General features: G+C 36.7%; 1 pseudogene; it reads right to left on the reverse strand.

The window, feature by feature from the left end:
- LOC103125244 (NEDD8-activating enzyme E1 catalytic subunit-like) overlaps nucleotides 1–23,221 on the reverse strand; it is a 135,477-nt pseudogene extending 112,256 nt beyond the window's left edge.
- Between the last annotated feature and the right edge of the window lie 398 nt (nucleotides 23,222–23,619).

The raw sequence follows: 23,619 nt of genomic DNA on the forward strand, positions 1-23,619 counted from the left end.
AATGTTAATAAAGCTATTATACATATAATGAAAACTATAACTTTCTATAGAGGTAAATAATTGAGTACTTGTGAAACACTGGGTCATAATTCAGAGACATCTATAAGCAATATAACTTATAATACTCAATAATTTAAATATAAATAAAAGTGAATTATTGCTGCAATTTGAAAAGGGAACAAAAGTTAGCAACCCTCCTCCCTTTGCTCTAGTTAAAATCATTTAAGAAACATAGAGATCAGACAGATGAATATCAAAACAGTACCTTGAATTCTGATAAAGCCTAAATTGAAGGAACTAGCTTTTAGTCTGTTTGCTGTGTAGATTTCCTCAACTACACCCTGAAATTGAACTTTTCTACCCAATTTCTAGTACTGTTGAGCACTTGTAAGAACTGGTCATAGAGTTGTGCCCTGAGAAGCTGTAAGTGGTTGGGGTGATATAGAGTGTGTACCTACTTTTAGCAAGAGATACAGACAGGTATATCAGAGAGAAAGGGCAGGGTGGGGTCACACATCTGTTGGTTACCTGCTTTACAAGAGAGACCTTTAGTTTTCCTTCCACAACTAAAAGAGAAACTTAGGCCAGGAAGAGGTTCATATTTTTACTCTATAGGAAACACTATTTGTTCTACTGGAATTTTAAAATAACAGTTAACAGAATAATGATAATAATGATGACTATACTCTTGTATTTTTTTTATACATACCTATATTGGAAATGTTGTAGATGAATCATCTGAATGTTTTTGGTTCCAACCCATGATCTCAGTTTGGAAGGTTTCATAAATAATGATAGGAGAATGTAAATTATATTACTTTATATGAGTAGTCTTTTAATGTGTATACAAAAGCAGAAAATGAGTGTTTTAGTGATTTTCATTTTTTCTCTTTTATTTTGATTTAATGGAGTTTTACAAAACTACAAGAATTAGACGTATAATTCTGCCCCCCATTTATACTGAGTCACCACACATTTCACAAAATTCATGTTTTCCCTTCCCTGAATATTCCTAGTAATGATTACACTTCTCCCAAAATCCAAGACAGGACACAGTTATTTTTTTTTCAATTTCACTTATTTAGCCTAAGAAACCATCATGTAGTAGTTGTTTAGTTGTCCTTCACCTCTTTACTTACTTTACTTAATGTAGCTGCCTCCAGTTCTATCCATTTTCTTCTAAATTATACAGCCTCATGATTTTTTTTTTTGCCTCCAGGGTTATCCCTGGGGTTCAGTGCCTGCACTACAAATACACTGCTACTGGAGGCCATTTTTGTTGCCCTTGTTGTTATCGTTATTGCTGTTATTGTTATTGCATAGAAAAGAGAGAAATGGAGAGAGGAGGAGAAGACAGAGGGAGGGAGGGAAAGAAAGATAGACACTTGCATACCTGCTTCACAGTTTGTGAAGAAACTGCCTTGCAGGTGGGGATCCTGGGGCTGGAACTGGGAATCTTAAAGCAGGTCCTTGGCTTCGAGCCATGTGGCTTAACAGGCTGCACTACCACCCAGCCCCACTCATGATTTTTGAATGTAGAGTTGTGTTTCATTGAATATAAATCCCATAACTTCTTTAGTCAGTCATCTATCATTGTACAGTTAGGTTATTTCCATATTTTGACTATTGCAATTAGTGCAACTATAAACACTAAGGTGTTTATCTCCTTTGGAACTGATGCTTGCATATCCTTTGGATATATTTCTGGATTGTAAGGTATTTTTATTTTTATATGTCTCCCCATACTGCTTCCCATAGTGGTTGCCCATGTTTGTATTCCTACTGATAGCGTAGCAGGTTTTCTTTTTCTCCACGTCCTTGCCGAAATTTGTTGAATCTAATAGCATTGTTACTACTATTAGCTAATACCTCAGAGCAGTCTTACCTTGCTTCCATAATGACAAATGATGTGGAGCATTTTTTTCACATGGCTGTGAGCCACCTAAACGACTTCTTTAGAGAACTCTCTTCAGAGCTATTGCTCACTATTTCATTAGGTGGCTTGTTATTTTGCTTCTGAGCCATTTTACGCATTTATGATAGGATGCTCTTGTTTTACATGTGGTGTACAAATATCTTGTCCCACTTGCTTGGTTGCTTTTTATCTTTGTGAAGGTTTCATTTGAAGTTTCTTAATAGAATACAGTCTCTTTTGCTTTGCTTTTCTCCTATTTCCCTAGCTCGAAGGATTAAGTTGCCAAATACACAGTTGATGTTGTGTTTCACCTATGCTTTTTTTTTCATTTATTTTAGAATTTCAAGTCTAATATTTAACTCCTTGTTTTTTCATGAATTTTGATGTATGGAGTTAAGTGATGGTCTAGCTTCATTCTTTCGTTCTGTACTTTTAACTCTCGAAGTAGGACTGGAGTCTTGCTAAGAACATGGTATAGGTTTGAGTCTAATAAACACTTGGGAGTAATACAGCACCAGGAGAAATTACCATGTCTCTCCCTTTTTCTATCTTGGGCTCTCTCTTTCTATCAGTGAATAAATAGTTTGGAAGCAGTGCAGTCATGCCTGTGTGATAGACCGGCTTTAAAGCAAGAACAACAAAAAATGACAGTGTTGAAATTGGAAGGCATCTATCTAAGCATATATATATTTTTTTTTTCTGAATGTGGTGTGGGTGGATTTTAAGTGTGAATTGCTTTAATTATACAAACAGGACACAGAAAATGAAGTATTTAGGATTTACTAAATTTGTGTGTGCCGTATTAAATTACAAAAGTATGACTGATACAGAAAGCACCTTTTATGCTCTGAGTAAAGCTTATTATATCTAAACAGATGTCTCAGTTGGACAGACTCTCAGAGCAAAGTAAATGCTGCAAGGGAAAAATATATACTAGGCAATTTTTAAGTTACCTGAAAAATGGGCACTTCATTGAAAAGAAGTGACATAGCTGTATCAAAGACTTTGAGATGGAAGTTATTTGAAGACACATTCTAGTTCTTACTGAATTATGAAGACACTGTTTTACTTCCCTGTAAAAAGTATCACCGGCATTCATGTTCTTCATTATCTGTTAAATTCCCAGAATTTACATTCACAGCAATAAAAATGTAGAAAGATTCTGTTAGATAGAGTAATAAGAGTCTTAATAAGACCAAACAGTCTACAGTGATGGGGTAAGACATCTATTCTATTATGGGGTTATTTAGCAGAACCACTTCATTCTGGGACTAAATGACATTCCCCAGCCTAGTCTTTATCAGCATATGAGATCATATTTTGTCTTCTTTTTTCCTTAATTTTAGGAATTGGGGAATCCAAAAACAAAAACAAACAAACAAACCAAAGAGTGAAATAAAGAAAGAAAATACAAAATACCACTTTAAAACAGCTAGGGCAAGAAACTGAAATATCACTATGTCTCAAAGACTTACTGTTTCATATATGCACTTAATTTTCTTTCTTTTCTCTCCATGTCTTTCATTTATTTGATAGAACATAGGGGATTTGAAAGTAGGTGAGGAGACAGAGGGAGAAAGGAAGAGAGACACCGGGAGTACAACTTCATCACCACTTGTGAGGTGGGGACCAGGAGTTTAAACCTGGGTTCTCCACATGGTAACTTGTGTGCGGCACTGGGTGCACCTGGGTCTGGCCCCTTAATTTAGTTCTCAATAAGTGGCCTTTACTATTTATCAGTGTCTATCAACTCAAATATATGTACACATATTTTTCATAGATAAGCAAGGGCTCCAAAGCTTCAAAATGTGTATACTTTGGATCATTCTAGTTTATAAAAGATTGAAAGTCATATCTTTCTATTTAGCAACAACAGCAGTGACAATAATAACAACAAGAAAGGCAACAAGGGCAACAAAAATGGAAAAAAAAAAACAGCCTCTAGGAGCAGTGGATTCACCCAGATCCAGAGATAACCCTGGAGGCAAATTAAATGAATGAATGAATGAATAAATAAATAAATAAATGAAAAGTAGAGAGCAAAATTTAACCAAATACAAGCTTCAACTTGTATCCCTCCCTTATGCTACCTTTGGAAGAGAAATCTTATTCTTTCAATTCTCATGAATACTTTGCTCTTGTCTCTGACTTGAGGATATTTAACTTAGCTAATTAAAATCAGTTCAGTCTTGTTGAGTATTGGTTTTTGAGGCATCTCGATTCCATCCAGCGTCAATGTCCAATAGTATTATGTCTAAATCTAAAAACTGTTTACACTAAGCTTTAAACATTCTTAAATTTCTATGGTAATGTCTACAGAGGACAGGTCTCTACTCCTCTCTATCCTTACTTGAAATAGTGCCAGAATGTTTATATCTCCAGTAAACAGTAAATAACCTGCTTAGAAAATTATTATTATTATTTTTCCCTCCAGGATTATTGCTGGGGCTCGTTGTCTGCACTATGAATCCACTGCTCCTGGAGGCCATTTTTCCCATTTTGTTACACTTATTGTTATTACTGCCATTGTTATTGTTGTATAGGACAGAGAGAAATCGAGAGAGGAGAGGAAGACACAGAGAGGAGAGAAAGATAGACACCTGCACACTTGCTTCACTGCTTGTGAAGTGACCCCCCCCCTGCATGCCGGGATAGCCTGAGGGTACTTCTTCCCGAGCTAGTGCTCTCTGGGTTGGAGAGAACTCAACTGGAGCTGATCTAGGCTGCTGCGTGGGAGAGGGATCAGGAACTCGTGCCCACTAACTTCGCAGGAGATTCACTCTGGAACTCTCGGAGCCGGAAAGCAATTTCCAAGTGTCTTTAATCAGAAGAGCAGCTGTTTTTATACTCTCCAAGTAGGGGGGAAACAGGATGTGATATAGAGAGGGTGGAGCGAAAAGTGACTGGTGGAAGATCAGGGTGTGACAAGGAGAGGAGCAGGGTGTGACAAGGAAAGGGGGTGGAGCAGGTGAGAATTCTACCACTAAACCACCAATGCCCTGGAGGGAGTGTGGTGCTTTACGTAAATGTAAAAGTGATTTATGTAAATAGACCAAAGCTTTGAATGGGATTAAATCTATCCCTATATAGGCATATGGTTAAGCAGAAGCCAGGGGGAGCTGGCATACTATCCAACACCTGCAGGTGGGAAGCTAGAGGTTAGAACTGGGATCCTTTTGCTGGTCCTTGCATTTTGTGCCATGTGGGCTTAATCTGCTGTGCTACTGCCCAGTCCCCTCAGAAAATTATTTATATTTAATTTTCTTAAGGAATATAACATCACCATATTGCCGCAACAAGGAGTCTAATAGAAAGTGACACATGTTCAAACCCCGAGGCTAACTCTACTCTGAATATGATCTTTGGCAATTATTTAGACTCTTTCAAGTTAAGTGGATTCATTTACGAAGAGATAAACTATCAATATAACTATAACATACTGGGTTCTAACTGTATCTAGACTTCTCAACAGTATTAATACCACAATATCCTTTAATTCTGGCAAAAGTTATATGAAGGATGTATCAATATCATTTCATTTTACGTTTGAATAGACTGAATCCTATTGAAGTTACAATACTCTTGTAAGGACATGTTTTGAATATAGTGGAGGCAGGAAAAAATGCAGGTCTGGTTATATTAAAAAAACCTGAATTTGAACTAGGTAAATCCTCACTTATGTTAGCATTCTGTGATTATTAATTATTTTGACTCATTAATTTTATCAGTGGGAGGCAATAAAGTTCTTGGTAAAAAGGGTGATCTAGCATCCCCTTGTCAGACTCTCCCTCTCCCTCTCCCTCTCCCTCTCCCTCTCCCTCTCCCTCCCCCTCCCCCTCTCCCTCTCCCTTTCCCTCCAATCCTGGACAACATAGGGTCATACATTTCCATGTAGTGCTGGGCTTGTTCCTGGGGTATACATATAGCAAGGCAGGTACTTTGTCTGATGAGCTAACTCTTTGCTTGAGTTTTCCTTTATTGATCATAGCATAGTTGTTGACATGGATACAATTTCTCATCTTTTCAATGTGCTTATTGGCAAAATGCTCTCACCCCAACTTAGATCCTTTTCTACTATCATGCACCAGAGCCACCAAGCCCCCAAACATATTTTCATCTATCCACTTTTTAACCGTGTAGTTTTAGTTTCAAACAGTTAATTTATTTAAAAAGAAGTGATGAGAGAATCAGTACATTGTATCATTGCTCAAATCCAAGGGGAGACTTGCTACTCCTGCATTGACTGCAGTGTCTCTCCTTGGGCCACAATATCCCTTCCCAGCTCTTTTATTTACTTACTTATTTATTTATTTATTTATTTATTTATTTATTTATTTTTGATTGGAAGCTCACTGTCTCTGGTCTAAGACTTAGTATTCTACAGGGTGTGAATATAATTTGTGGATAATTGAAAAAGTCAAGGAAATCATCCCTGATTAAATTTGTAAATGACTGTCTTGAGAACTATTACAATTTATGAGGATTTGTTGCTTAGAGAGTAAATAAGACCAGTGGCAGCATTTCCTTAGAGAACAGAAGATCAAATCTGTTACAAAGTAAGTGCCAATACTTCCTCTCAAAAACACAGTGGGAGAGAGAATGATATAATAAACGATGCTCCATTTATATCAATGTTTATGACCCTCTTGAATGCATTACTCCAGAGACAGGATTTCACTCTTTCAGTGCCTTTGAACAACTACACAGTTCTTAGCACGCAACAGCCTTAAATTCTCAAGTGTGCAACTAGATGAAGTAAGTTGTCCAACTAAGCAAATTTCATACCATCAAACCTACAATTTCTTGTGAATAAAGAAACATTTTCTAACATAGTAATCTTTTAATCTAACGTATGTAGTAATGATGATATAAATCTCCACGGTGTAAATTGCAGCAATATTGAGCCACATCATTTAGAAAAATGACAGGTACTCAGCAATTAGCATCTGCGGGTATCTGTTAATGCAGATTGCATGATGAAAATTATAATTTTAGGTCTTATAATTTAGAGTTAACCCCAAATCCAAGATTTAATTCCAACTTTATCTCTCCCACAGCATATAAATTGAAAGCTAGGCAACTTGTCATTCAAATGCGTTATTAAAAATTGAGACACCACCCCCTACATCTCATGACTTTTAGAATTTAGTGGTGTCTGCATACTAAGAACAATTATGAAACATAGAGTACTATGAGGCAGAATTTGTTCCATAAATACTGGTGTTGCCATTCTTATTAATAGATTTTCTTTTAAAATAGGCCCTTGTTATGCGAAGTAAATCATTCTACTCAGCTACCTATGTCTGTTCTTCATTGGCATTTTAATATATACTTTAATATTCACTTAAATGTTCTGAATAATAATGAATAATGCATACATACATAATAATCAATGCATGTATACCAACAATGGATTTACACCTCTTGAATAATTTATAAAATCCTAAAGGAAATTTACATTATTTTATTAATAGAGCAATTAGTTTAACATAATGTTAGAAGTAGTAGAATTAGTAAAGATCAAAAGTCTAGTGAACCAGTCCATACTTAATATAGTATATATTTGTTAGTAATATATATGTATATATATATATATATATATATATATATATATAATTGAAAATGTTGACATCTGATGAGATACTGTATGTAAGTCATGCAATTTGGTGATATCAAATAGTTGATATACATACATATGTGTATACATATGTACATATATGCTTTCTTTTTATATCTGCCCTTAGTTTTATGTTCTCACAAAAAGTAAGTATGATATTTGCTTTGATGTGGTCACAGTAAACGTGCAAGGATAATGCCAGTAGAGCTCACCATAAGCCCTGTAGATGCTCAACCTTATCTACAATAGAAAACTCTGAGCCCCCTGTGTCAAGTTAAGAAAGTAGAAAGAAAAACTTCCAAGTATTTTGTTGGAAAAGAGCATCACCAAAAATTGCTTTCCCCCCCAAAAAGTGAAAAAAGATTGTAAAATACAAATTTTACAATATTTGGTGCAAATTTTGTTTAGCTGATTGCACTGAAGTGCATTTTTTGTTTGTTTGTTTCTTTGTTTAAGAAAACAGCAACAGATTAAAGGAAAGCTATGTAGGAAAAAATATGCTTCAGTCAAGAGCAGAAAAAGGAAGGAGGCATTATTAATATAGCAGTTTATAAGATCTCACTGCAATCTGACTCCTTTGAACTAGTGATGAATTTTTGGACTACCTTTGTTGGCCATAACACTTACTGGATTGCAAATTATCAAAGAAGTTTTTATCATAATAATACCAACACCTCCTGTATGGAAATAAGCTAACAAGCCAGCAAGTATATACACAGAGGTCAGAAACATTGGAGAATTAATTCCACTCCCTAATATGTTATGTGTGCAATAAATCAGAGTAAATGATAATATATTACACTCCAAGTCCATAACCTTAGAAAAGAAAAGCCTAGCCAGTGCTTGACTTACAAGAGCAAAAGAAGCTTACAGTGCATGGGTCTGTGTTGTTTGGCAAGTAGTCAATAAAACTGTACCTTATGACTTTCTCTCCTAAAGGTTCTAATCAAAACAATTTAATTCAGGCATGTAAACCCTGCCTTTCAGACTGTAGCTATTGTCAGCATCTGCAGCAGCATCAGCAATAGCTGATGTAATTTTTGGATTGAGAGTCTCAGAGCTCCCCCATCTGTCTCAGTAATGGCTGAGTTTTGAACTAGATCAATACAGCATGTCAAGTATAGTGCAAGGATTCCCCACCCCCCCAACCTTTCTAACAGCAATTTCCCTGCATCCACTCTGAACTCGCCATAAAAGCAGTATCTGAGGATATTATGCAAAGGCTGTGGAGCTGATAGTGTGCAGAGCACATTAGCCACCAGAACACTAATTGCTGGAGGCCAAGCAGCCAGGCATTATAGTCCATTTAAAATCTTAAGCTTCAGCCACAAAATAAGAGAACTTCTTTTTCATGCTTGCCTCTGTGATCAGGGGACAATGGGAAAGGGGGCGGGGGAGGAAGAAAAAGATCCGTAAACAAAGTCACTGTTTATTTTGGTGTTAGGGTAATGGGAACTGGTCTGGTTGACTCTGAATGTATTTCTCTCTCATCAGCTGTGGGAGAGGAGAATTGAATGTGATGTGTTTGTCTTAGTAAAGGGTATAACTAGATCCTGGGGGTGGAGGGAAGAAAAAGTGTTTTGCTTTGTTTCTGCTCCAGTTCTCTACTGAGAAATAAAGCCAAGAAGATTCAATTCTTTTCCTGGCAGTGAACTCGGAGCTGCCATGACTCACTGCTCAGAGCCACAGGAGTTTATTGTTGTGTATCACTGCCCCTTAGTGGTTGGCCAGTAGCAACCCTTTTTAACACCAACTGAACATCACAGTTTCACAGGTAAATAGAGCATGTGGGTCTTCCTCTCTATTTCTCAGAGCTGACAACAAAGACATAATGTACATGCCTCCTTTTGAAAGTGATGCTTTTCTCTACATCACTGCATAACACAGGAAAGGGCAGTAGCTCCCTGTCTGGCCAAACACATCTGGGGCTAAAACAGCCCTTTGAAATCCGGGGAAAATTTTTTTAATATATATTCCCTTTTGTTGCCCTTGTTGTTTTTTATTGTTATTGTAGTTATTGATGTCTTTGTTGTTGGATAGGACAGAGAGAAATGGAGAAAGAAGGGGAAGACAGAGGGGGAGAGAAAGATAGACACTTGCAGACCTGCTTCACCACCGTGAAGTGATTCCCCTGCAGGTGGGCAGCTGCGGGTTCGAACTGGGATCTTTAGGCCGGTCCTTGCACTTGGTGCCACCTGCGCTTAACCCACTGCACTACTGCCTGATTCCCAGATTTCTTAACCACCCTTGTTTCCTTAATTCTACCCTCCAAGTGGAAATAGCAGCTATGTACCTAACCTGTACCCTGTAATATTGACAGAGACAATGCAGGAGAACAACTAGCAAAGTAACTCAAGGAGCTTGACTTGCATGATGATGATAATTATTTAGTAAAAATTTGTGAAGCATGTGACCCTCCCACTATTTTATCAGATCAAAGTAACGAAAGCAAAAACTGCAGGTAAATATCCTTGCAGTTTCCTTGGAATTACAAACATAGCCTGCATTAGTGAGTAACCCCAGGAACAATATAATGCAATCATTACTGCTTTCTTTTCAAATAACACATGAATTTAGTCGCTATGGCTTGTGAATTAGATTACGGTTATGTGGAATAGTGTTTTAATTCAATCTCCAAATATTTACTGGGTGCCTGTAGTTCTATGTAGTTAGTGTGCGAAGAAAAGAACAAAGGCTGGCAGGTGACTCATCTGGGAGGGTGCTTATAAAGCAAACTCTTTGACCACCTTATGAAAATGTAAATATTACAAAGTGGCACTGAGAGAGAAATGAACTTTCTCAAATAATCATAGCTAGGTAATATAATGATTGCCTATAAGCACACACAGATTTCTACTTACATTATTATCTTTTAATATTATTTATTTAGTTATTTGATAGGACAGAAATTGAGAGGAGAAGAGAAGAAGAAAAAAGAGAGGAGAGAGACAGAGAGAGAAAGACCTTCTGTACTGCTTCACTGCTTATGAAGTTTCCCTCTGCAAGTGGGGACTGGGGTCTTGCACACAGATTCCCGTGTTTGTTTGTGTGTGAGCTCCCCTAGGTGTGCCACTGCCCAGTCCTTCCTTATTATCTTTTCAATATTTACGACTGATAGATAGAGATTAATGGAAGTTTTCCCCAAGGGGATTCTTTAGAGAATTGTCCTAAAATACAGTGTCAAATAACTCTGTCCATCCCTTGGCTCTCTCACTCTGTTACATCATGCCATTTCATTTTCTTCTTGGCATGTGGACCTGTTTTCAAATTTTAGTCTACCAATTCAGTGAAAAAACAGTCACTTTTTACCAATCTGTAATTTCATCAACAGTGCAGTCATAGATATTTGCTAAATATTTTTGAGTGAATGATTCAGTAAAGTTTAACTTACAAGAGGACACAAATAAAATGGGAAATAGTAGAGGTGAGTATACCAGCAATGCAAATACAAAAGAGAGGGAGGGGACTAAAAGAAGAATATATGAGTATCAAATACAAGGACAATGTAAAATCAGGAAGAAAAAAAAGTAGATACAGCTCATGTCTGCTAAACACACTTATGGTTAAGAACCATAGTTTGGGTAAAAAGTGGAATTCTTGGCTCTGTAAATGCAGAGGTTCTGATAACCAGGTGAGTAACACGCCTAAGACAACTGGAAGAAGCCTAAACAGAGAGTCAGACACAGGCAGCTGGAGGGAAAGGAAGTGCCTTTAACACAGAGGGTTCATTTGAGAAGGCAAGACTCACCACAGTTATTTCAAGCAGGCTCCTGGCAAATGGTTTTTCAGGAATTATCAACAAGGAACTTAGCATTGGGAGATTGTAGTTCTAGTTTGAACAAACTGGATATTCAGTGTCAAGGCTCTGCTTCCTAACAGAGAATCCAAAACAAGGTAAGGACCAAAGTTCTAGGACTTTGAACTAAGATCTGACTCTGAAACTTTAAACTAAGAAGGGAGAATCACAACACCCAGCTTTCTAGTCTAACATTTTCTCTTTTGATGCCTGTGCCAAATGATAATATTGTCTGAAAACGCTTCGTCACACCAACTTTTTTGCACAGCTTTCTTTCTCTCCTGTGGTTGAGATAGCTATAGGTAGAATGCTTAGCTGTAAACTGAGTCTGTGTAGCCTGGATGCTGATAAAAATGCTGATCTACTGAATCTGAGAACCACACAGAATAAATAGTAACACAGGACTTTGCAGGCTTTACGGAGGAAAAGAAAATGCCTGTGATTAGAGATAAATTCATGGGGAATAAAAGAATATAAAGGTAGAATTACAGACTTATTACTGGAAAAAGATTAAGGTTGAGAAAAACTGAGATAAAAAGAGATTTGGAAAGAGGCTGAAATGGTTTTAAATCCATGCAAATAACCAACAATGGAAGTGAGTAAGGTAGAAGGGTAAAACTATATGCTTTTGAGAAAGACAAAAGATCAGATACTGGTACAAAGCACAAAATAACTGCCAGTAATCTGAGGTATAATTTACCCAGAAATACCAATTGAGTAGAAATACGTTCTAAAAACATACAAAAAAAGCAGTAACTGAACAAATAACATTAATTTACAAGTAAGGTAAAGCCATAGTAACTTTGAATATCAATAATATGCAAATAAAACAAAATGGTTTTGCTTTTAAAAGAGAACCAATTATGGGTAAAATATAACTCAGACAGTAGAATATGTGCCTTGCCTTGTGTGACCTGACCTGAATTTGAGTCCCACAGCACTGGGGTAAGCACTGGTTGGATAGTATCTCCCACTCTTTGATTCTCTGTCTTTCTCTCTCTCTCTCTCTCCATATATTCGTAACTGAAATAAAATAATGAAAATTTTGGCCTGAGATTAATAAAATAATGTATGGTCAAGACATCCGCACTGAAAAACAACAATGATAGTTCTAAATCCAGAGTGAACTATTAAGGACAAAATGTTACTTCTTGCAATTAAAGTTCATATTAAACAGGTTTTGATTGATTTTACTATACAATTTTGAAATATGGTAACCACACCAAGAAAGTATCCTTACCACTCATGCTATAGGGACAAGTAGTGACAGTCCTCATTGATGGTGAGTTTATTTTATTTTTTTTAATTGAATAAAGTGAATATTTATTGAGTAGTTAGGATATTCCAGATACCATGCGAGGCACTAAGGATAGAAAGATGCCCATACTCTTGTATTTTATCTCTGAAGTGTGAGTGAGTGTGTGTGTGTGTGTGTGTGTGTGTATGTGTGTGTCTAAGAGAGATAAACCAGCTGCTACACTTAAGAGAGAGTTTCTCTTCTGAAATAGGTACAGATGGACTAGGTATAATCATGCTATCATTCTTTCACCCCATCTGTCTGAGTATGTACTGTTAATATAACAAAAATCAGGCATATATTCCTGATTATATACAATGGTATATTAGGTACAGGAAAGTGTGTATAAGGATTCTGCATTTTTCTTGCCCAGATGCCCACCCAAAAGCATTCTTTATTAATCTCTGAAGTTTAAGAGCATAAGACATTTACCGCTTTCATAAACTACTTTCTTCTGGGATCTATCCTTTTTTCAGGTGATCTTAGAAAGAGTGCTAAGATCATATTATTCATAAGAGACCATGAAGAACTGAAATGCTTTGGAAATTTCAAGTGTTTAAGGAATAAATATTGAGATCTCTAGACATTTCAAGAGAGTGAGGAAGAAAAAAGGAGGAAAAAAAGCTGTTGATAAGGTAGGGAGTTTTAATATCAATTTTTGTTTATGGAATTCATGGATTGTTTTCTATTTCAAGATTTTCTCCTCTCTAGTTTATAATCATGCCCTAAGTTATACCATTTAAAAAATCTAGGAGGGAGTCGGTCGGTAGTGCAGCTGGTTAAGCACACAAGGCGCAAAGTGTAAGGATCACTTTAAGGATCCCAGGTCAAGCCGCCAGCTTCCCCACCTGCAGGGAGGACTCTTCACAGGTAGTAAAGCAGGTCTGCAGGTGTCTATCTTTCTCTCCTCCTCTGTGTCTTCCCCTCCTCTCGCCATTTCTCTCTGTCTTATCCAACAACAATGACATCAATAACAACAATGATAACTACAACAATAAAACAATGACAAGAAAAGGGAATGAATAAATAAATAAACATTTAAAAAATCTTCTAGGTTAAGGCGCTTGTCCCTAAATTGCGTTCTGTAAAACTTTGCTATTTTTCAAGATGTAAAGAGGTTTTTTAGATTGTGGAAGAATCCTACAGGTAAATAACAGCAAAATTAGGAAATATTTACTACAACTAAGTCAATTCCCAGTAGTTCATTATGCCTTAGGATAATAAGAATTTTGAGAAAATTAAAAAGAAATAATCCAACATTTACCTAAACATTCTCCAAATATGTATGGTTCTACTTCTGATGGTGTTAGTAGAATTCTTAGCACCATGGATAATACTGTGGTCTACAAGAAGTTCAGTATGAAATGTATTAATCTGGAGTTTATTATGACAGGTCTGGTTTGAGTATGGGGTATTTGGAAATGCATGGACAACTTAAAAGCATAGTTAAACACAACGGGGACCATAGCTGTCACCATTGTTCAGAGGAATCCTTGAATCAGAAATTTTAAAAACACTGAATGGTTTCTCATATAATATTGGAATGAAAAAAAAATTTCTGTACTTTCCAAAGTATATTTGATTTTCTTCTCAATCATTCTTAGAAAAAAGTGGTTAGGTTTATTTAATATAACAATTTTGATTACTTTCTCAAATCATAGATATATGGTGGTCATAAATAGGACATGTAAGTCAAAGGTTGTGTGTTTGATCCCTGGTATGGCACATGTGATGTTCTGATTCATCCCCCTTCCCCCCTTCTCTCACACACAAATACACACACACACACGCACACGTGCACACACATATTAAATAAATAAGTAAAATAAATGTTTACACAATTACAGATTAATTCATGTCTTCGTTAATTATAATATTTTATCCTTCATTCTATTATTATTTTAAGAGTTTGAAGTTATGTTGCTAAGATTTTTTTTGTACACGTTATGTTCCATATTGTTAGATCTTTCTTTTTTGTCAAAGTGCTTAGAAATTACTCTCATCCTAGAAAAGTTTACTTCTCTTAGGGCATAGATCCCATGAAGAAAAATGAAGTCCTTTATTCAGCTGTCTGGAAAGCCATATAACTAATTAAACTGAACTGCTATTGTATTGATATGGCATGATAATTAATCACGGAACAAGGCTAAAAGCCTAGGATAGAGAAACTTTCTGTTCTTAGTGTTGTCAAAATGGGTGAAATGGTCAGGGTGTTTATTAGAAACTTGAAGCAGAGACATCCATTAAGTTTTTTTTTTTTTTCTTTCTTCCAAACTGTTGGATATGAAGGGTAAGTAATGACTTTAAGTAACTATAACCTAAATGCATTTGTTTAGAAAAAGACCTTGGGATTGAAAATTAGAACATTTTAGACTGGACTATTACCCTCTTTCAGTTATAAAATAAGTATCACCATATTCTATACATCACAAAGAAAATTTAGGAATAATTTTGAGGGGTGTATTGTACAGAAGTTGAGATGATGTTAAGTTTACACTACCTTACCTGAAATTTGGGCTGACACCATTTAGTCTGCATCATAAGCTAAATGGTTTTCATCCTGTGATTAAATAGAAACAACTGATTCTTTGGAGAAACAATAGTCCAAAACTTATTTTCTCTAAAACAGTAATTGTAACAAGATGTTATGTGAGAAATTTCTTGAGTTGCATTTCAAATATAACTGGAAGAATGTCATGCCTTTCTATGAAAGTTTTGAAAAATCTGCAGATTTCTTTAGAATTGTGGACTTTGCATCCTGTGGGTTCTAAGGCTTTCTAGCAAGATACATCATACAAGCCTTTCTCTGCATATTGTTTTTGTTGGAACATGATTTCTCTGCGCTTTTATATTTTATATTTTTTGTCTATTACAATATAATGAATCCCAAAGACATTAAGAAAGTACTGAAGAAAACTGTACAGAAATAAGTGAACAGATGAAGAAAATAATTACCATGGAAAACATACCCTTACATATAAAACACTTGTTTGTTAGTAGCTATATTAATATTTTGGTAGCTAGCAGCAATGTGTAAGATAATATACATTCTACATGTACTTCATACATGGTAAAAAAGTGATTGGGGGCCAGGTATTATAGTGTGCAAGCATCCAGGTATTATAGTGTGCAAGCATCCAGGTATTATAGTGTGCAAGCATCCAGGTTCAAACCCCTGGTCCCCACCTGTAGTGGGAAAGCTTCACAAGTGGTGAAGCAGGTCTGCAGGTGTCTGTCTGTCTCTCTCCCAAACTATTTCCCCCTCCCTCCACAATTTCTGTCTCTGTTAAAAATAAATAAATAGAGATTAAAAATTATCAAAAATGATTGGTTTTGAGAAAAAGGTGTTTTGGATATACATGTAATGGATTATAAATATTCCTCATTTTAAATAATGAAAAATTTTTTTTTCAGTGTCAGAGATTGAATCAGGTGGATCAGTAATACAAGTCCTGTGTTCTGTCCAGCTTAACTAATCTCATGTCTAGTAATTTTATCATATACTTTATATTTTATTTTATTTTATTTTATTCTTACCAGAGTAGTACCCAGCGCTAGCTTATAGTGGTGCAGCAAATTGAGTTGGGACTTGGGTATTTCAGGTATGACAGTTTGCATAACCTTTAAGTTATTTTCCCTGTCCCCCAAACTCTTCTTCAATTTAAATATTCTGATCATTTATTTTGAAGATTTGCCTTTACTTAAATGAACTTCTAATTTCTTTAGTGTTTAAAGATTATTAGAAGATACTTTTTTGTGTGTCTGAATAAGGAGAAGTTAAACTTTAATTTCCATTTTACTTAACAGTTTCTAAAAATTTCCCTACTGGAAAAATGTTAATGGTACTCAATGAATGACCTAACATACTTATACCGAATGCATTGTTACATTTTATGACTATTCATTTTTTTTTTGGCCAGGAATATTACATTCATCTTTTCAACATTTAAAATGTTCCTTTGCTTTCCTTTTTTTACTACTCTTATTTTAACACTTATTAATTATTTAATAATGATTCACAAGACTATAAGACACTAAGGGTATAATTTTACAGCAGTCTTACCACCAAAGATGTGTGCTTCCACCCTACTCCCCTCCAACAGTAACCATCATAGTTCTCCCAAGCTCATAGGTAAGAGTTGAATATATATATATGTTTTTTTCTCTTTAAGTTCATGTGTTTCAATTACCTATATTCCGTATATGGAGTAAATCATCCCATAGTGCCCTTAACTAACCAATTCCATTCATCTTGTCACACTGTTCCCACCACCAGAATTCTGTGTCCTTGTTCCCTCCATTTGAAACTGCAGTAGTTCTCCTAAGGTCACAGATATTGGCTCCCTGCCTGCAAGGGTGAAGTTTCACAAATGGTGAAGCTGGTTTGCAGGTGTATCTCTGTCTTTCTCTCTCTCCTTCTCTCTATCCCCCTCCTCTTTCTATTTCTGTCATATTCAGTGAAAATTTAAAAATGAAAAATGGCCACTAGGAGCAGTGCATTCATAGTGCCATCTCTGAGCCCCAGCGATAACACCTGAGGCAAGAAAAATAAAAAAAATATTTTTAGAAATGCTTTAACAATCTAAGCTCAATATCAGAATTCAATCAGTTTACAAATCTGAAACACTAAGCGCTTAGACTAAAGGAATTTATACTCCAAAATTAAGTTAATGAACTTGAGACATAGCTAATTTATTTTCCCCTGATATATTAAAACTTAATAAATAATTTTGTAAAGTTAATAAGAATATAATTTAATACCATTCCCACCATAAAGATCTCTCTCCCCACCCTCACCTCCTGCAGCAGACTTGAGAATCGACCCCCCTCCCCCCCGCAAGTCTTTTACTTTGACATAACACTCTAAACCCAGTGTAAGTTCTGCTTTGTGTTTCCATTTCTGTTCTTATTTCTCAACTTCTGTGAGTGGCATCATCCCATATTTCTCTTTGTCTTTCTGGCTTATTTCACTTAACAGTATTCCTTCAAACTCCATCCAAGATGAAGTAAAGAAGATGAATTTAAGATTCTTAATAGCTGAGTAGTATTTCATTGTGTATATATACTACACTTTCCCAGCCACTCATCTGGGGTTGGATACCTAGGCTGCTTCCAGGTTTTGGCTATTACAAATTGTGCTGCTATGAACATAGGTATACACAAATCTTTTTGGTGGGTATGTTTGACTCCTTAGAATATATCTCTAGGAGAGGAGTTGCTGGATCATAAGGTAGGTCCATTTCTTGCTTCATGGGAGTCCTCCAGACTGCTCTCCATAGGGGTTGGACTAGTTGACTTTCCAACCAGCAGTGCAGTGCAAGAGTAGAGACTTTTTACTCCCCTGCCCCCCAACACACACAGCCTCTCCAGCATTTGCTGTTGCTATCTATTATCAGGGTAGAAGGCCTATATTGGAAAAGGAAAGCACGGGAATCAGAGACTACCACATACCACCTACAACCTACTGACAAAGCAAAGTGTAATTTTGAGATAAGTGAACCATGGTTCCCAACCTAAGCTGACTGATTTCATCAAATCTGATTTAGGTCATAAGAGCAGAGAGTTCAAAATTTCTCTGAATGAAATTGACTTATTTTCTAACAGGGCCTGGGAAATTCAAATATAAATCCACAATAAAAGCAGGACATATTTGATAGCAAGCAATAAATAAGAGTTTGGTAGGTCTGTGGATACTGCAAACTAAGTTATAGGTCAATTAGTCCAGGCAAGACCAGCAAAGTAACAGTTGCTAATAGCCTTCCCTGAGACAGAGCAAATCTTGAAGACAGTTCTCAAAAACCAAATTCCAAAGTGTAGATGACCAGAACATATATTAATAGTTAAAGAGAATGTATAATATATAGCCTTGTACTAAGATAACCAATTCTGCAGTGAAAACAATTGAAATAATAACATGGGACAGCAAGGGTGAGCTTTGAAAATATGCTCAAGTGAAAAAAGCAAGTCACAAGCTATGGTGTATTGTCTGTTTCCATCCAGATGAAACATCCATAATATTTATATACAGAAATGGAACATATTTTAGTGGTTGAAGAGGGCTGGGAGTTTTACAGTTAGCGAGAGGAAGTGACAGTGGTAAGATTTCTTTTTCATTATTTATTTGTTTTCCCTTTTGTTGCCCTTGTTGATTTTTATTGTTTTTGTAGTTATTATTGTTGTTATTTGTATTTTTGTTAGATAGGACAGAGAGAAATGGAGAGAGAAGGGGAAGACAGAGAGGGGGAGAGGAAGATAGACACCTGCAGACCTGCTTTTCACCGCCTGTGAAACTACTCCCCTGCAGGTGGGGAGCCAGGGGCTTGAACCAGGATCCTTTAGCGGTCCTCACTTTGCGCCACCTGCGCTTAATCCGCTGCGCTACTGACTGACTCCCAGTGGTAAGATTTCTTTATGGAATGAAAGTCTTCAAAAACTTATTGTTTGCAGAAATCTGAATACACAGAAAAATTACATGAAGTATATGCTAAACATGAATTAATTGCATGTTATGCAAACTATTACTCAATAAACCTGTTATGTGATTGCTATTTAAGTAGTTCATAAACAGGCTCTGAAGAAAAATCACAAAGGAAAGATATCCCAGGTACTGAAATTCTACTTGGAATGAATGATGAAGACTGAACACTAGAGGCTGTTAATTTCCAGATATTACAACCAGTTTTGCAGTACTCATTGTCCTTGGCTAGATTTTACATGGACTTCTATCTAAAGATATTACCCTTTCTCATGTTGTTTAAATGATAATCATTATTATTTAGAAAATATATGATTTTTATTAACAAGTAGTTTCAAAGCATCAGTGATGATTGTTTAAACGTTAAATTATTTTCAATATCCAAGTCTTGGCTTTAATGTTGTGCATGTTGACTTCTAAAGCACTGCAAGTAAATGCATGAAGATAATTTCGATTTCCATGCACAGGTATTCAGTTATATCACCGTTTACATACTATTATGGTAACCTTTGTATTCACGTGGACAGCCATAATTAAATGACTATGAAATCAAGCAAGAAGTAGACTATGTTCAATATGCTGTAGCTGTCAGGCTGTAACATTTAATGTTATTTAGAACTTCATTTTCTTTAAAGGGACATCTTCTGAAGATGTGAGTTCTTAAATGAAAACTGAGATGTATGTTCTTTGACCCTAACAAAAATTAACACAAAAGAGGGTATTTGACTCTTCCTCTCAATGAAACAGTGCATTTGCTAATAAGTGTTCTTCCTAGGCATCAATCACTTCCATTGTTATTAATGAAAATGCAAGCAAGCTCAAAGTGCAAAAATCTGTCTTCAAGGCAAATTTATAAAATTGTAAAGAGTGCCTATTATATTTTTTAAAGTCAGATTTCAGCAACACTAATGACATCAAGTAAATTTCTCATGATCCATAAAGTATAATGTTTCTCTAAGTTTTTTTTTTTTTTATGATGTGCAGATTTATTTTCCATAAGAAGTGAAACACAGGGAGTTGGGCTAAGTGCATGTAGCGCGAAGCACAAGGACTGGCATAAGGATCCCTGTTGGAGCCTCCAGCTCCCCACCTGCAGAGGATTCCCTTCACCTGCGGTAAAACAGGTCTCTCTCTCTCTCTCCCCCTCTGTCTTCCCCTCCTCTTTCCATTTCTTTCTGTCCTATCTAACAACAACAACATCAATAATAACTACTACAAAAAATAAAAAAACAAGGGCAACAAAAGGGAACATAAAATAACACTAAAGAAAGAAGTGAAACAAAGTTTGCATAGTAACGTCCATAGTGTGGTGTGGTGACATCAGCAACTGCCAGTTCTTGCCCACTGACAAGTCCTAATTCTTTCAGTGTCTTGGAAAGATTTGGGGTCTGGGTGGTGGTACACCTGGCTGAGCGCACATGTTACGAAGTGCAAGGACCAGGTTCAAGCCCCTAATCCCCACCTTCAGGGGGCAGCTTTGCAAGTGGTGAAACAGTGTTGCAGGTTTATCGCTCTCTCTCCCTTTGATGCCTTTTCTTCTCAATTTCTTACTGTCTCTATCCAATAAATAAATAAAGATAAAAATTAAAATGTTTTTTTGTTAAAAAAGAAAGGAAGAAACAAAGAAGGAAGGAAGGAAAGAAGGCAGGAAGGAAAAAAGAAGGAAGGGAGGAAGGAAGGAAGGAAGGAAGGAAGGAAGGAAGGAAGGAAGGAAGGAAGGAAGGAAGGAAAAATGAAGGAAGGGAGGAAGGAAGGAAGGAAGGAAGGAAGGAAGGAAGGAAGGAAGGAAGGAAGGAAGGAAAAAAGAAGGAAGGGAGGGAGGGAGGAAGGAAGGAAGGAAGGAAGGAAGGAAGGAAGGAAGGAAGGAAGCAGAGAAAGAGTTGGCATTTGGAACCTGGTGGCTGAGAAGAGAGTTAACATACAAAGCCAAACAAATTGTTGAGCAATCATGGACCCAAAGCTTGGAATAGTGGAGAGGAAGTGTTAGGGAGGTACTCACTGCAAACTCTAGTGTACTTCTGCTTTCAGGTATATATTTTGCAGTAGTTTATGGATACGTGTGAACATATGCTCTCTCTCACAGAAGCTTCCCCAGAGACCCACCCTACTAGGGAAAGAGAGAGGCAGACTGGAAGTATGGACCGACCAGTCAATGCCCATGTTCAGCGGGGAAGCAATTACAGAAGCCAGACCTTCCACCTTCTGCAACCCACAACGACCTTGGGTCCATGCTCCCAGAGGGATAGAGAATGGGAAAGCTATCAGGGGAGGGGGTGGGATATGGAGATTGGGTGGTGGGAATTGTGTGGAGTTGTACCCTTCCTACCCTATATATGGTTTTGTTAATTTATCCTTTCTTAAATAAAAAAATAAATTAAAAAAAAAGAAAAAGAGGACGGGTGGTGGTATACCTGGTTGAGCGCACATGTTACAATGTGCAAGGACCCAGGTTCAGGCCCCTGCACCTGGCCCCCACCTGCAAGAGGAAAGCTTCTTAAGTAGTGAAGGTGTGTTGCAGGTGTCTCTCTGCCCACCTCCCCTTTCCTCTCAATTTCTGGCTGTCTCTATCAAATAAATAAAGATTAAAAAAAAAGAAGTAGAAGAAGAAAAAAAAATGGCCACAGAAAGCAGTGGATTCATAGTGCAGGAACCGAGCCCCAGCAATAACCCCGGAGGTAAAAATATATATATATATTTATAAATATTATATATAATATATATATTATATATATTATATATTATATATATTATAAATATTATATATATAAATATTATATATATATATATATAAATATTAAGAAAAGAGAAAAAAATCTGGTCTTGTTCTTTCTTCATATGAAGTTACTGACTATAAGTAAAGTGTCCTATTCTTTCCTTCTAATTTGGCTGTGATGGCTGGAGATTTTATCTGCAGAGAAGCACTATCGGTGAGGCAAGCCAGAACTTCGTGCAGTTTAGCTAATAAAGAAAACTGAATATTTCAGGAAAGCTGGCTAAAGGCTGGAAAGTTTTCCTTTCTCTCTGCTTCAAATGTGTATTGAATACTAATTTATTATTATTAGGGGAACTATATGTACTTGTGACTATTTTAAAAGCCTCAGAGGTACACACAGCTGCAATGACTACATTTGTGGAAACTACTTTTGGTATGGTCCATTTTACTACACCCTGAGTGAGTCTATATGTAACAGCCCTAATATTATATTGTGATGGTTTCTCTTATGATTTTTGGAAAATCAACTGAATCTAAAGGAACAAGGGCCCTTCTCCAAAGGCTGCTCCTTAGGCCAGTACAATAGCCTTGCATACTCAATACAGTGTCCTGGTATTCTTGCCACAGATGCAGCGGTGCACATGGGGGAATTAACTGTGGTGAATACAGTTCCAGTGTGCATTCAGTGCAAGAAGTTGTTACAGGCAGAATTACATCGGCATTTCCTTTAAAACCTCCAGTCCCCCCTCTATCAATGGAACAGCAGAGTTTGGATCTAATACACTACCTCATTATTTAGAAGAGATATCAAGATGCCATTTATCCATCTTCTGGATATGACAGAATCCAGCCCACATACAATTAAGTGGGATTGTCCATAGAAATGGACATAGAAAGTTTTAATGGACATAGAAAGGTTGTCCAAAGAAATGGATATAGAGCCATAGAAAATATCATGAAAACCCTGAATCTTGTTGAAATGTGGAACTACACTGCAATCAGGAATTCCATCATTTAGAATTTCTGCAGCAGTTTCAGCTTTAGGTCTTCCAACATCCACAGGCCTAGACAAATACTGCCTGTTTAGGCTGGAAATATCTATAGTGTCCATGTCTACAACATGGATCTGTCTGAAACTAAATAATGCCAGCTTCTTCAGGAGCTAACATCTTAAGCCATTTCCACCAACCACTAGAACTTTACAAGTATCTAACAAAAATTGCAGAGATTCAGTGCTGGGTTCAAAATCGGGGTGTGTGAAAGGTCCAGATTGCTCAAGGAACTTCTTTACATGGTTCCAGCGGCTGTCCTACTCCCCGTTGTCCTCACACCCACCACGGATGGTCATTTTCTCAGCCAGCAGCTCCTCGGCTCTCTTTTTCTTCAATGTCTACTTGCCATCCACCATATTGCTCTCCCTTGTTTAAAATATTTGCCCTAAGCCAAAGCAGTGGAACAACTGCATATCAGCAGAGCTTGTGAATAAAGCAGATTTTGTGATCTTATAATAGGAATCCATCTTTCGTTCTCATTAGATGAGAGATCCCCAAGGATAAGGAAAATATCTCAGGGGTTGGGTGGTGGTGCACATGGTTGAGTGTACATGTTACTATACGTAAGGACCTGGGTTTGAGCCCATGGTCCCCACCTGCAGGAGGAAAGCTTTGTGAGTGGTAAAGCGGTGCTGCAGGTGTCTCTCAGTACCTCTCAGTCTCTATCTGCCCCCTCTTCCCTCTCGATTTCTGGCTGTCTCAAAGCAAGAAATGAAGATAATAAAAATGTTTAGAAAAAGGGAAATATTTCAGA

The sequence above is a fragment of the Erinaceus europaeus genome, chromosome 3, assembly GCF_950295315.1.
Source record: "Erinaceus europaeus chromosome 3, mEriEur2.1, whole genome shotgun sequence".
NCBI classification, from domain to species: domain Eukaryota; kingdom Metazoa; phylum Chordata; class Mammalia; order Eulipotyphla; family Erinaceidae; genus Erinaceus; species Erinaceus europaeus.